Raw genomic sequence first — 13086 nt, forward strand, 5'->3', positions numbered from 1 at the left:
CAAACTCAGGGTCCCTCTCACATACCTAGAGCTGAGAGAAGCCTCCTCTTGAGGTGCTTGTGGTAAGGTGGTATTCCTCTGGAGTCGAAGCCAGGGACTAACCTCTCATCTCGAGTTGATTTTTGGCCCACGGAGCTCTTTCGTGTTGCTACAGTGACCTCAGGATCCCTCTAGCCTTGAAACAGTGTTCTTGGGGTTTCTCTGGAGTGCCATCAAGGAAATCAAGGCTCCTTTCATGTGTGATGTGCAACACGGAATTGCTCTGCACGCAGTGCAGGGGAATCGGGCCTCATCTCGCGGCGAGGGGGAAGTCTCATGGTTTTTCTCGAGTTGCGGCGGGAACCTGGGGTATATTCTCGAGTTACGACGGGGATGGCCCTTCCACCCACGTGTTTCTTCAGCGACGTCAGGACTCCTGCCTAGTTGCGAGGGACAACTCTGGATTCTCCTCGAGGCTTGGCAGGGCAATTGGAACGCCTCTCCAGCTGAGGCGGGAGACCAAGTGTCCCTTTGCAAGTGCCACAGGAATCCTGGGACTCCTATCAATTTTCATGAGGAGTCAGGCATCGTCTCCTTTGGAGGCACTGATCTCCGCGTACCTCTGGAGTTTTCAAAGGATGTGAGGCTATCGGTCGCGATGAGGTGGGGAACTAAGTCTTTCTCTGTGCTTTCCACAGGGGATTCAGACATCCTTTCGTCCTGGGAGATGCAAGACGAGCCTGCATTGAAGTCACTGCAGGGATATCCGGCCTTATTTCGAGTCAGGGCATCGCGGTGTCCATTCCACTTGAGGCCGCAAACTCAGGGTCCCTCTCACATACCTAGAGCTGAGAGAAGCCTCCTCTTGAGGTGCTTGTGGTAAGGTGGTATTCCTCTGGAGACGAATCCAGGGACTAACCTCTCTTTTCGAGTTGATTTTTGGTCCACAGAGTTCTTTCGTGTTGCTACAGTGACCTCAGGATCCCTCTAGCCTTGAAACAGTGTTCTTGGGGTTTCTCTGGAGTGCCATCAAGGAAATCAAGGCTCCTTTCATGTGTGATGTGCAAGACGGAATTGCTCTGCACGCAGTACAGGGGAATCGGGCCTCATCTCGCATCGAGGGGGAAGTCTCATGGTTTTTCTCGAGTTGCGGCGGGAACCTGGGGTATATTCTCGAGTTATGACGGGGATGGCCCTTCCACCCACGTGTTTGTTCAGCCACGTCAGGACTCCTGCCTAGTTGCGAGGGACAACTCGGGATTCTCCTCGAGGCTTGGCAGGGCAATTGGAACGCCTCTCCAGCTGAGGCGGGAGACCAAGGGTCCCTTTCCACGTGCCACAAGAATCCTGGTACTCCTATCAAGTTTCACGAGGAGTTAGGCATCGTCTCCTTTGGAGGCACTGATCTCCGCGTACCTCTGGAGTTTTCAAAGGATTTGAGGCCTCCTGTCGCGATGAGGTGGGGAACTAGGTCTTTCTCTGTGGTCTCCACAGGGGATTCAGACACCCTTTCGTCTTGGGAGATGCAAAACGAGCCTGCATTCCAGTCACTGCAGGGATATCCGGCCTTATTTCGAGGCAGGGCATCGCGGTGTCCATTCCACTTGAGGCCGCAAACTCAGGGTCCCTCTCACATTCCTAGAGCTGAGAGAAGCCTTCTCTTGAGGTGCTTGTGGTAAGGTGGTATTCCTCTGGAGTCTAAGCCAGGGACTAACCTCTCATCTCGAGTTGATTTTTGGTCCACGGAGCTCTTTCGTGTTGCTACAGTGACCTCAGGATCCCTCTAGCCTTGAAACAGTGTTCTTGGGGTTTCTCTGGAGTGCCATCAAGGAAATCAAGGCTCCTTTCATGTGTGATGTGCAACACGGAATTGCTCTGCACGCAGTTCAGGGGAATCGGGCCTCATCTCGCGGCGAGGGGGAAGTCTCATGGTTTTTCTCGAGTTGCGGCGGGAACCTGGGGTATATTCTCGAGTTACCACGGGGATGGCCCTTCCACCCACGTGTTTGTTCAGCCACGTCAGGACTCTTGCCTACTTGCGAGACACAACTCTGGATTCTCCTCGAGGCTTGGCAAGGCAATTGGGACGCCTCTCCAGCTGAGGCGGGAGACCAAGGGTCCCTTTCCAAGTGCCACAGGAATCCTGGGACTCCTATCAAGTTTCACGAGGAGTCAGGCATCGTCTCCTTTGGAGGCACTGATCTCCGCGTACCTCTGGAGTTTTCAAAGGATGTGAGGCTATCGGTAGCCATGAGGTGGGGAACTAAGTCTTTCTCTGTGCTTTCCACAGGGGATTCAGACATCCTTTCGTCATGGAGGACGCAAGACGAGCCTGCATTGAAGTCACTGCAGGGATATCTGGCCTTATTTCGAGTCAGGGCATCGCGGTGTCCATTCCACTTGAGGCCGCAAACTCAGGGTCCCTCTCACATACCTAGAGCTGAGAGAAGCCTCCTCTTGAGGTGCTTGTGGTAAGGTGGTATTCCTCTGGAGAAGAATCCAGGGACTAACCTCTCTTTTTGAGTTGATTTTTGGTCCACAGAGTTCTTTCGTGTTGCTACAGTGACCTCAGGATCCCTCTATCCTTGAAACAGTGTTCTTGGGGTTTCTCTGGAGTGCCATCAAGGAAATCAAGGCTCCTTTCATGTGTGATGTGCAACACGGAATTGCTCTGCACGCAGTGCAGGGGAATCGGGCCTCATCTCGCGGCGAGGGGGAAGTCTCATGGTTTTTCTCGAGTTGCGGCGGGAACCTGGGGTATATTCTCGAGTTACGACGGGGATGGCCCTTCCACCACGTGTTTCTTCAGCGACGTCAGGACTCCTGCCTAGTTGCGAGGGACAACTCGGGATTCTCCTCGAGGCTTGGCAGGGCAATTGGAACGCCTCTCCAGCTGAGGCGGGAGACCAGCGTCCCTTTCTACGTGCCACAAGAATCCTGGGACTCCTATTAAGTTTCACGAGGAGTCAGGCATCGTCTCCTTTGGAGGCACTGATCTCCGCGTACCTCTGGAGTTTTCAAAGGATGTGAGGCCTCCGGTCGCGATGAGGTGGGGAACTAGGTATTTCTCTGTGGTCTCCACAGGGGATTCAGACATCCTTTCGTCTTGGGAGATGCAAGACGAGCCTGCATTCAAGTCACTGCAGGGATATCCGGCCTTATTTCGAGTCAGGGCATCGCGGTGTCCATTCCACTTGAGGCCGCAAACTCAGGATCCCTCTCACATACCTAGAGCTGAGAGAAGCCTCCTCTTGAGGTGCTTGTGGTAAGGTGGTATTCCTCAGGAGTCGAAGCCAGGAACTAACCTCTCATCTCGTCTTGATTCTTGTTCCACGGAGCTCTTTCGTGTTGCTACAGTGACCTCAGGATCCCTCTAGCCTTGAAACAGTGTTCTTGGGGTTTCTCTGGAGTGCCATCAAGGAAATCAAGGCTCCTTTCATGTGTGATGTGCAACACGGAATTGCTCTGCACGCAGTGCAGGGGAATCGGGCCTCATCTCGCGGCGAGGGGGAAGTCTCATGGTTTTTCTCGAGTTGCGGCGGGAACCTGGGGTATATTCTCGAGTTACGACGGGGATGGCCCTTCCACCCACGTGTTTCTTCAGCGACGCCAGGACTCCTGCCTAGCTGCGAGGGACAACTCGGGATTCTCCTCGAGGCTTTGCAGGGCAATTGTGACGCCTCTCCAGCTGAGACGGGAGACCAAGCGTCCCTTTCCACGTGCCACAGGAATCCTGGGACTCCTATCAAGTTTCACGAGGAGTCAGGCATCGTCTCCTTTGGAGGCACTGATCTCCGCATACCTCTGGAGTTTTCAAAGGATTTGAGGCCTCCTGTCGCGATGAGGTGGGGAACTAGGTCTTTCTCTGTGGTCTCCACAGGGGATTCAGACACCCTTTCGTCTTGGGAGATGCAAGACGAGCCTGCATTCCAGTCACTGCAGGGATATCCGGCCTTTTTTCGAGTCAGGGCATCACGGTGTCCATTCCACTTGAGGCCACAAACTCAGGGTCCCTCTCACATACCTAAAGCTGAGAGAAGCCTCCTCTTGAGTTGCTTGTGGTAAGGTGGTATTCCTCTGGAGTCGAAGCCAGGGACTAACCTCTCATCTCGAGTTGATATTTGGTCCACGGAGCTCTTTTGTGTTGCTACAGTGACCTCAGGATCCCTCTAGCCTTGAAACAGTGTTCTTGGGGTTTCTCTGGAGTGCCATCAAGGAAATCAAGGCTCCTTTCATGTGTGATGTGCAACACGGAATTGCTCTGCATGCAGTGCAGGGGAATCGGGCCTCATCTCGCGGCGAGGGGGAAGTCTCATGGTTTTTCTCGAGTTGCGGCGGGAACCTGGGGTATATTCTCGAGTTACGACGGGGATGGCCCTTCCACCCACGTGTTTCTTCAGCGACGTCAGGACTCCTGCCTAGTTGCGAGGGACAACTCGGGATTCTCCTCGAGGCTTGGCAGGGCAATTGGGACGCCTCTCCAGCTGGGACGGGAGACCAAGGGTCCCTTTCCACGTGCCACAGGAATCCTGGGTCTCCTATCAAGTTTCACGAGGAGTCAGGCATCGTCTCCTTTGGAGGCACTGATCTCCCCATACCTCTGTAGTTTTCAAAGGATTTGAGGCCTCCTGTCGCGATGAGGTGGGGAATTAGGTCTTTCTTTGTGGTCTCCACAGGGGATTCAGACACCCTTTCGTCTTGGGAGATGCAAGACGAGCCTGCATTCAAGTCACTGCAGGGATATCCAGCCTTATTTCGCGTCAGGGCATCGCGGTGTCTATTCCACTTGAGGCCGCAAACTCAGGGTCCCTCTCACATACCTAGAGCTGAGAGAAGCCTCCTCTTGAGGTGCTTGTGGTAAGGTGGTATTCCTCTGGAGTCGAAGCCAGGGACTAACCTCTCATCTCGAGTTGATTTTTGGCCCACGGAGCTCTTTCGTGTTGCTACAGTGACCTCAGGATCCCTCTAGCCTTGAAACAGTGTTCTTGGGGTTTCTCTGGAGTGTCATCAAGGAAATCAAGGCTCCTTTCATGTGTGATGTGCAACACGGAATTGCTCTGCACGCAGTGCAGGGGAATCGGGCCTCATCTCGCGGCGAGGGGGAAGTCTCATGGTTTTTCTCGAGTTGCGGTGGGAACCTGGGGTATATTCTCGAGTTACGACGGGGATGGCCCTTCCACCCACGTGTTTGTTCAGCCACGTCAGGACTCCTGCCTAGTTGCGAGGGACGACTCGGGATTCTCCTCGAGGCTTGGCAGGGCAATTGGAACGCCTCTCCAGCTGAGGCGGGAGACCAAGGGTCCCTTTCCACGTGCCACAAGAATCCTGGGACTCCTATCAAGTTTCACGAGGAGTCAGGCATCGTCTCCTTTGGAGGCACTGATCTCCGCGTACCTCTGGAATTTTCAAAGGATGTGAGGCCTCCGGTCGCGATGAGGTGGGGAACTAGGTGTTTCTCTGTGGTCTCCACAGGGGATTCAGACATCCTTTCTTCTTGGGAGATGCAAGACGAGCCTGCATTCAAGTCACTGCAGGGATATCCGGCCTTATTTCGAGTCAGGGCATCGCGGTGTCCATTCCTCTTGAGGCCGCATACTCACGGTCCCTCTCACATACCTAGAGCTGAGAGAAGCCTCCTCTTGAGGTGCTTGTGGTAAGGTGGTATTCCTCTGGAGACGAATCCAGGGACTAACCTCTCTTTTCGAGTTGATTTTTGGTCCACAGAGTTCTTTTGTGTTGCTACAGTGACCTCAGGATCCCTCTATCCTTGAAACAGTGTTCTTGGGGGTTCTCTGGAGTGCCATCAAGGAAATCAAGGCTCCTTTCATGTGTGATGTGCAAGACGGAATTGCTCTGCACGCAGTACAGGGGAATCGGGCCTCATCTCGCATCGAGGGGGAAGTCTCATAGTTTTTCTCGAGTTGCGGCGGGAACCTGGGGTATATTCTCGAGTTACGACGGGGATGGCCCTTCCACCCACGTGTTTGTTCAGCCACGTCAGGACTCCTGCCTAGTTGCGAGGGACAACTCGGGATTCTTCTCGAGGCTTGGCAGGGCAATTGGAACGCCTCTCCAGCTGAGGCGGGAGACCAAGGGTCCCTTTCCACGTGCCACAAGAATCCTGGGACTCCTATCAAGTTTCATGAGGAGTCAGGCATTGTCTCCTTTGGAGGCACTGATCTCCGCGTACCTCTGGAGTTTTCAAAGGATGTAAGGCCTGCGGTCGCGATGAGGTGGGGAACTAGGTGTTTCTCTGTGGTCTCCACAGGGAATTCAGACATCCTTTCTTCTTGGGAGATGCAAGACGAGCCTGCATTCAGGTCACTGCAGGGATATCCGGGCTTATTTCGAGTCAGGGCATCGCGGTGTCCATTCCACTTCAGGCGGCAAACTCAGGGTCCCTCTCACATACCTAGAGCTGAGAGAAGCCTCCTCTTGAGGTGCTTGTGGTAAGGTGGTATTCCTCTGGAGTCGAAGCCAGGGACTAACCTCTCATCTCGTGTTGATTCTTGGTCCATGGAGCTCTTTCGTGTTGCTACAGTGACCTCAGGATCCCTCTAGCCTTGAAACAGTGTTCTTGGGGTTTCTCTGGAGTGCCATCAAGGAAATCAAGGCTCCTTTCATGTGTGATGTGCAACACGGAATTGCTCTGCACGCAGTGCAGGGGAATCGGGCCTCATCTCGCGGCGAGGGGGAAGTCTCATGGTTTTTCTCGAGTTGCGGCGGGAACCTGGGGTATATTCTCGAGTTACGACGGGGATGGCCCTTCCACCCACGTGTGTGTTCAGCCATGTCAGGACTCCTGCCTAGTTGCGAGGGACAACTCGGGATTCTCCTCGAGGCTTGGCAGGGCAATTGGGACGCCTCTCCAGCTGAGACGGGAGACCAAGGGTCCCTTTCCACGTGCCACAGGAATCCTGGGTCTCCTATCAAGTTTCACGAGGAGTCAGGCATCGTCTCCTTTGGAGGCACTGATCTCCGCATATCTCTGGAGTTTTCAAAGGATTTGAGGCCTCCTGTCGCGATGAGGTGGGGAACTTTGTCTTTCTCTGTGGTCTCCACAGGGCATTCAGACACCCTTTCGTCCTGGGAGATGCAAGACGAGCCTGCATTCCAGTACCTGCAGGGATATCCGGCCTTATTTCGAATCAGGGCATCGCGGTGTCCATTCCACTTGAGGCCGCAAACTCAGGGTCCCTCTCACATACCTAGAGCTGAGAGAAGCCTCCTCTTGAGGTGCTTGTGGTAAGGTGGTATTCCTCTGGAGTCGAAGCCAGGGACTAACCTCTCATCTCCAGTTGATTTTTGGTCCACGGAGCTCTTTCGTGTTGCTACAGTGACTTCAGGATCCCTCTAGCCTTGAAACAGTGTTCTTGGGGTTTCTCTGGAGTGCCATGAAGGAAATCAAGGCTCCTTTCATGTGTGATGTGCAACACAGAATTGCTCTGCACGCTGTGAATGGGAATCGGGCCTCATCTCGCGGCGAGGGGGAAGTCTCATGTTTTTTCTCGAGTTGCGGCGGGAACCTGGGGTATATTCTCGAGTTACGACGGGGATGGCCCTTCCACACACGTGTTTGTTCAGCCACGTCAGGACTCTTGCCTAGTTGCGAGACACAACTCGGGATTCTCCTCGAGGCTTGGCAAGGCAATTGGGACGCCTCTCCAGCTGAGGCGGGAGACCAAGGGTCCCTTTCCACGTGCCACAGGAATCCTGGGACTCCTATCAAGTTTCACGAGGAGTCAGGCATCGTCTCCTTTGGAGGCACTGATCTCCGCGTACCTCTGGAGTTTTCAAAGGATGTGAGGCTATCGGTCGCGATGAGGTGGGGAACTAAGTCTTTCTCTGTGCTTTCCACAGGGGATTCAGACATCCTTTCGTCCTGGGAGATGCAAGACGAGCCTGCATAGAAGTCACTGCAGGGATATCCGGCCTTATTTCGAGTCAGGGCATCGCGGTGTCCATTCCACTTGAGGCCGCAAACTCAGGGTCCCTCTCACATACCTAGAGCTGAGAGAAGCCTCCTCTTGAGGTGCTTGTGGTAAGGTGGTATTCCTCTGGAGACGAATCCAGGGACTAACCTCTCTTTTCGAGTTGATTTTTGGTCCACAGAGTTCTTTCGTGTTGCTACAGTGACCTCAGGATCCCTCTAGCCTTGAAACAGTGTTCTTGGGGTTTCTCTGGAGTGCCATCAAGGAAATCAAGGCTCCTTTCATGTGTGATGTGCAAGACGGAATTGCTCTGCACGCAGTACAGGGGAATCGGGCCTCATCTCGCATCGAGGGGGAAGTCTCATGGTTTTTCTCGAGTTGCGGCGGGAACCTGGGGTATATTCTCGAGTTACGACGGGGATGGCCCTTCCACCCACGTGTTTGTTCAGCCACGTCAGGACTCCTGCCTAGTTGCGAGGGACAACTCGGGATTCTCCTCGAGGCTTGGCACCGCAATTGGAACGCCTCTCCAGCTGAGGCAGGAGACCAAGGGTCCCTTTCCACGTGCCACAAGAATCCTGGGACTCCTATCAAGTTTCACGAGGAGTCAGGCATCGTCTCCTTTGGAGGCACTGATCTCCGCGTACCTCTGGAGTTTTCAAAGGATGTGAGGCCTCCGGTCGCGATGAGGTGGGGAACTAGGTGTTTCTCTGTGGTCTCCACAGGGGATTCAGGCATCCTTTCTTCTTGGGAGATGCAAGACGAGCCTGCATTCAAGTCACTGCAGGGATATCCGGCCTTATTTCGAGTCAGGGCATCGCGGTGTCCATTCCACTTGAGGCCGCAAACTCAGGGTCCCTCTCACATACCTAGAGCTGAGAGAAGCCTCCTCTTGAGGTCCTTGTGGTAAGGTGGTATTCCTCTGGAGTCGAAGCCAGGGACTAACCTCTCATCTCGAGTTGATTTTTGGCCCACGGAGTTCTTTCGTGTTGCTACAGTGACCTCAGGATCCCTCTAGCCTTGAAACAGTGTTCTTGGGGATTCTCTGGAGTGCCATCAAGGAAATCAAGGCTCCTTTCATGTGTGATGTGCAAGACGGAATTGCTCTGCACGCAGTACAGGGGAATCGGGCCTCATCTCGCATCGAGGGGGAAGTCTCATAGTTTTTCTCGAGTTGCGGCGGGAACCTGGGGTATATTCTCGAGTTACGACGGGGATGGCCCTTCCACCCACGTGTTTGTTCAGCCACGTCAGGACTCCTGCCTAGTTGCGAGGGACAACTCGGGATTCTTCTCGAGGCTTGGCAGGGCAATTGGAACGCCTCTCCAGCTGAGGCGGGAGACCAAGGGTCCCTTTCCACGTGCCACAAGAATCCTGGGACTCCTATCAAGTTTCATGAGGAGTCAGGCATTGTCTCCTTTGGAGGCACTGATCTCCGCGTACCTCTGGAGTTTTCAAAGGATGTGAGGCTATCGGTCGCGATGAGGTGGGGAACTAGGTGTTTCTCTGTGGTCTCCACAGGGAATTCAGACATCCTTTCTTCTTGGGAGATGCAAGACGAGCCTGCATTCAGGTCACTGCAGGGATATCCGGGCTTATTTCGAGTCAGGGCATCGCGGTGTCCATTCCACTTCAGGCGGCAAACTCAGGGTCCCTCTCACATACCTAGAGCTGAGAGAAGCCTCCTCTTGAGGTGCTTGTGGTAAGGTGGTATTCCTCTGGAGTCGAAGCCAGGGACTAACCTCTCATCTCGTGTTGATTCTTGGTCCATGGAGCTCTTTCGTGTTGCTACAGTGACCTCAGGATCCCTCTAGCCTTGAAACAGTGTTCTTGGGGTTTCTCTGGAGTGCCATCAAGGAAATCAAGGCTCCTTTCATGTGTGATGTGCAACACGGAATTGCTCTGCACGCAGTGCAGGGGAATCGGGCCTCATCTCGCGGCGAGGGGGAAGTCTCATGGTTTTTCTCGAGTTGCGGCGGGAACCTGGGGTATATTCTCGAGTTACGACGGGGATGGCCCTTCCACCCACGTGTGTGTTCAGCCATGTCAGGACTCCTGCCTAGTTGCGAGGGACAACTCGGGATTCTCCTCGAGGCTTGGCAGGGCAATTGGGACGCCTCTCCAGCTGAGACGGGAGACCAAGGGTCCCTTTCCACGTGCCACAGGAATCCTGGGTCTCCTATCAAGTTTCACGAGGAGTCAGGCATCGTCTCCTTTGGAGGCACTGATCTCCGCATATCTCTGGAGTTTTCAAAGGATTTGAGGCCTCCTGTCGCGATGAGGTGGGGAACTTTGTCTTTCTCTGTGGTCTCCACAGGGCATTCAGACACCCTTTCGTCCTGGGAGATGCAAGACGAGCCTGCATTCCAGTACCTGCAGGGATATCCGGCCTTATTTCGAATCAGGGCATCGCGGTGTCCATTCCACTTGAGGCCGCAAACTCAGGGTCCCTCTCACATACCTAGAGCTGAGAGAAGCCTCCTCTTGAGGTGCTTGTGGTAAGGTGGTATTCCTCTGGAGTCGAAGCCAGGGACTAACCTCTCATCTCCAGTTGATTTTTGGTCCACGGAGCTCTTTCGTGTTGCTACAGTGACTTCAGGATCCCTCTAGCCTTGAAACAGTGTTCTTGGGGTTTCTCTGGAGTGCCATGAAGGAAATCAAGGCTCCTATCATGTGTGATGTGCAACACAGAATTGCTCTGCACGCTGTGAATGGGAATCGGGCCTCATCTCGCGGCGAGGGGGAAGTCTCATGTTTTTTCTCGAGTTGCGGCGGGAACCTGGGGTATATTCTCGAGTTACGACGGGGATGGCCCTTCCACACACGTGTTTGTTCAGCCACGTCAGGACTCTTGCCTAGTTGCGAGACACAACTCGGGATTCTCCTCGAGGCTTGGCAAGGCAATTGGGACGCCTCTCCAGCTGAGGCGGGAGACCAAGGGTCCCTTTCCACGTGCCACAGGAATCCTGGGACTCCTATCAAGTTTCACGAGGAGTCAGGCATCGTCTCCTTTGGAGGCACTGATCTCCGCGTACCTCTGGAGTTTTCAAAGGATGTGAGGCTATCGGTCGCGATGAGGTGGGGAACTAAGTCTTTCTCTGTGCTTTCCACAGGGGATTCAGACATCCTTTCGTCCTGGGAGATGCAAGACGAGCCTGCATTGAAGTCACTGCAGGGATATCCGGCCTTATTTCGAGTCAGGGCATCGCGGTGTCCATTCCACTTGAGGCCGCAAACTCAGGGTCCCTCTCACATACCTAGAGCTGAGAGAAGCCTCCTCTTGAGGTGCTTGTGGTAAGGTGGTATTCCTCTGGAGACGAATCCAGGGACTAACCTCTCTTTTCGAGTTGATTTTTGGTCCACAGAGTTCTTTCGTGTTGCTACAGTGACCTCAGGATCCCTCTAGCCTTGAAACAGTGTTCTTGGGGTTTCTCTGGAGTGCCATCAAGGAAATCAAGGCTCCTTTCATGTGTGATGTGCAAGACGGAATTGCTCTGCACGCAGTACAGGGGAATCGGGCCTCATCTCGCATCGAGGGGGAAGTCTCATGGTTTTTCTCGAGTTGCGGCGGGAACCTGGGGTATATTCTCGAGTTACGACGGGGATGGCCCTTCCACCCACGTGTTTGTTCAGCCACGTCAGGACTCCTGCCTAGTTGCGAGGGACAACTCGGGATTCTCCTCGAGGCTTGGCACCGCAATTGGAACGCCTCTCCAGCTGAGGCAGGAGACCAAGGGTCCCTTTCCACGTGCCACAAGAATCCTGGGACTCCTATCAAGTTTCACGAGGAGTCAGGCATCGTCTCCTTTGGAGGCACTGATCTCCGCGTACCTCTGGAGTTTTCAAAGGATGTGAGGCCTCCGGTCGCGATGAGGTGGGGAACTAGGTGTTTCTCTGTGGTCTCCACAGGGGATTCAGGCATCCTTTCTTCTTGGGAGATGCAAGACGAGCCTGCATTCAAGTCACTGCAGGGATATCCGGCCTTATTTCGAGTCAGGGCATCGCGGTGTCCATTCCACTTGAGGCCGCAAACTCAGGGTCCCTCTCACATACCTAGAGCTGAGAGAAGCCTCCTCTTGAGGTCCTTGTGGTAAGGTGGTATTCCTCTGGAGTCGAAGCCAGGGACTAACCTCTCATCTCGAGTTGATTTTTGGCCCACGGAGTTCTTTCGTGTTGCTACAGTGACCTCAGGATCCCTCTAGCCTTGAAACAGTGTTCTTGGGGATTCTCTGGAGTGCCATCAAGGAAATCAAGGCTCCTTTCATGTGTGATGTGCAACACGGAATTGCTCTGCACGCAGTGCAGGGGAATCGGGCCTCATCTCGCGGCGAGGGGGAAGTCTCATGGTTTTTCTCGAGTTGCGGCGGGAACCTGGGGTATATTCTCGAGTTACGACGGGGATGGCCCTTCCACCCACGTGTTTCTTCAGCGACGTCAGGACTCCTGCCTAGTTGCGAGGGACACCTCGGGATTCTCCTCGAGGCTTTGCAGGGCAATTGGGACGCCTCTCCAGCTGAGACGGGAGACCAAGGGTCCCTTTCCACGTGCCACAGGAATCCTGGGTCTCCTATCAAGTTTCACGAGGAGTCAGGCATCGTGTCCTTTGGAGGCACTGATCTCCGCGTACCTCTGGAGTTTTCAAAGGATGTAAGGCCTCCGGTCGCGATGAGGTGGGGAACTAGGTGTTTCTCTGTGGTCTCCACAGGGGATTCAGACATCCTTTCTTCTTGGGAGATGCAAGACGAGCCTGCATTCAGGTCACTGCAGGGATATCCGGCCTTATTTCGAGTCAGGGCATCGCGGTGTCCATTCCATTTCAGGCCGCAAACTCAGGATCCCTCTCACATACCTAGAGCTGAGAGAAGGCTCCTCTTGAGGTGCTTGTGGTAAGGTGGTATTCCTCAGGAGTCGAAGCCAAGGACTAACCTCTCATCTCGTGTTGATTCTTGGTCCACGGAGCTCTTTCGTGTTGCTACAGTGACCTCAGGATCCCTCTAGCCTTGAAACAGTGTTCTTGGGGTTTCTCTGGAGTGCCATGAAGGAAATCAAGGCTCCTTTCATGTGTGATGTGCAACACGGAATTGCTCTGCACGCAGTGCAGGGGAATCGGGCCTCATCTCGCGGCGAGGGGGAAGTCTCATGGTTTTTCTCGAGTTGCGGCGGGAACCTGGGGTAT

Source organism: Cervus elaphus, chromosome 32 (assembly GCF_910594005.1).
Source record: "Cervus elaphus chromosome 32, mCerEla1.1, whole genome shotgun sequence".
Classification (NCBI taxonomy): Eukaryota; Metazoa; Chordata; class Mammalia; order Artiodactyla; family Cervidae; genus Cervus; species Cervus elaphus.